Raw genomic sequence first — 2,500 nt, 5'->3', positions numbered from 1 at the left:
CGGGACTTGTGAAAATTTCGGTCCGAGTCGAGCGAAAGGCGACGCGCGGCGTACCGGAGTCGATACGGGCCGACGGGACTCAGTGAAGTTTCGTTCCGAGTCAAGCGGAGGGCGATGCGCGGCCTCCCGGAGTCGATCCGGGCCGACGGGACTCGTTGAAGCTGCGGTACGAGTCGAGCGAAAGGCGACGCGCGGCGTCCCGGGGTCGATCCGGACAGACGGGACTTGTAAAAATTACGGTCCGAGTCGAGCGAAAGGCGACGCGCGGCGTACCGGAGTCGATCCGGGCCGACCGGATTTGTGAAAATTTCGGTCCGAGTCGAGCGAAAGGCGACGCGCGGCGTACCGGAGTCGATCCGGGCCGACGGGACTTGTGAAAATTTCGGTCCGAGTCGACCGAGAGGCGATGCGCGGCGTCCCGGAGTCGATACGGGCCGACCGGACTTGTGAAAATTTCGGTCCGGGTCGAGCGAAAGGCGACGCGCGGCGTACCGGAGTCGATCCGGACAGACGGGACTTGTAAAACTTTGGGTCCGAGTCGACCGAGAGGCGATGCGCGGCGTCCCGGAGTCGATACGGGCCGACGGGACTCGTCGAAGCTGCGGTACGAGTCGAGCGAAAGGCGACGCGCGGCGTCCCGGAGTCGTTCCGGACAGACGGGACTTGTAAAACTTTCGGTCCGAGTCGACCGAGAGGCGATGCGCGGCGTCCCGGAGTCGATACGGGCCGACGGGACTCGTCGAAGCTGCGGTACGAGTCGAGCGAAAGGCGATGCGCGGCGTCCCGGAGTCGATACGGGCCGACCGGACTTGTGGAAATTTCGGTCCGAGTCGAGCGAAGGGCGACGCGCGGCGTACCGGAGTCGATCCGGGCCGACCGGATTTGTGAAAATTTCGGTCCGAGTCGAGCGAAAGGCGACGCGCGGCGTACCGGAGTCGATCCGGGCCGACGGGACTTGTGAAAATTTCGGTCCGAGTCGACCGAGAGGCGATGCGCGGCGTCCCGGAGTCGATACGGGCCGACCGGACTTGTGAAAATTTCGGTCCGGGTCGAGCGAAAGGCGACGCGCGGCGTACCGGAGTCGATCCGGACAGACGGGACTTGTAAAACTTTGGGTCCGAGTCGACCGAGAGGCGATGCGCGGCGTCCCGGAGTCGATACGGGCCGACGGGACTCGTCGAAGCTGCGGTACGAGTCGAGCGAAAGGCGACGCGCGGCGTCCCGGAGTCGTTCCGGACAGACGGGACTTGTAAAACTTTCGGTCCGAGTCGACCGAGAGGCGATGCGCGGCGTCCCGGAGTCGATACGGGCCGACGGGACTCGTCGAAGCTGCGGTACGAGTCGAGCGAAAGGCGATGCGCGGCGTGCCGGAGTCGATACGGGCCGACGGGACTCGACGAAGTTTCGGTCCGAGTCGACAGAAAGGCGATGCGCGGCGTCCCGGAGTCGATCCGGACAGACGGGACTTGTAAAACTTTCGGTCCGAGTCGACCGAGAGGCGATGCGCGGCGTCCCGGAGTCGATACGGGCCGACGGGACTCGTTGAAGCTGCGGTACGAGTCGAGCGAAAGGCGACGCGCGGCGTCCCGGAGTCGATCCGGACAGACGGGACTTGTGAAAATTTCGGTCCGAGTCGAGCGAAAGGCGACGCGCGGCGTCCCGGAGTCGATCCGGGCCGACGTCGACTTGTGAAACTTTCGGTCCGAGTCGACAGAAAGGCGATGCGCGGCGTCCCGGATTCGATCCGGGCCGACGGGACTTGTGAAAATTCCGGTCCGAGTCGAGCGAAAGGCGACGCGCGGCGTCCCGGAGTCGATCCGGACAGACGGGACTTGTGAAAATTCCGGTCCGAGTCGAGCGAAAGGCGACGCGCGGCGTCCCGGAGTCGATCCGGGCCGACGTCGACTTGCGAAACTTTCGGTCCGAGTCGACAGAAAGGCGATGCGCGGCGTCCCGGATTCGATCCGGGCCGACGGGACTTGTAAAAATTACGGTCCGAGTCGACAGAAAGGCGATGCGCGGCGTGCCGGAGTCGATACGGGCCGACGGGACTCGTCGAAGCTGCGGTACGAGTCGAGCGAAAGGCGACGCGCGGCGTCCCGGAGTCGATCCGGACAGACGGGACTTGTAAAAATTTCGGTCCGAGTCGACCGAAAGGCGATGCGCGGCGTCCCGGAGTCGATCCGGGCCGGGAGCCTGTCGGAACATCGTCATATGAGCCTCGGTTAATTTCGACAAAGTTCCCGGAGTTCGAAATTTTTTCGATAGCCCGCGGAGGTTTCGCCCCGTAAGCCGACCGTGCTACCACCGTACCGGCGCCGACGTCCTAGCGGCCAGGCTCCTACTAGTAAGAGGAGCGAGTCGGTCGGGCCGGTCTCCCGTCGTCCGCCTGCTACGCCGTACCGGTACGTGCTCGAGCACGATACGTACTTCGGCGTAGACCAGGAGCGGGCGTTCGCGGACCGTTCCGTGCCTCGTACCAAAGAAACTACGCGACTCG

Source organism: Neodiprion pinetum, unplaced genomic scaffold (assembly GCF_021155775.2).
Source record: "Neodiprion pinetum isolate iyNeoPine1 unplaced genomic scaffold, iyNeoPine1.2 ptg000128l, whole genome shotgun sequence".
Lineage (NCBI taxonomy): Eukaryota > Metazoa > Arthropoda > Insecta > Hymenoptera > Diprionidae > Neodiprion > Neodiprion pinetum.
This window is presented reverse-complemented; position numbering follows the sequence as displayed.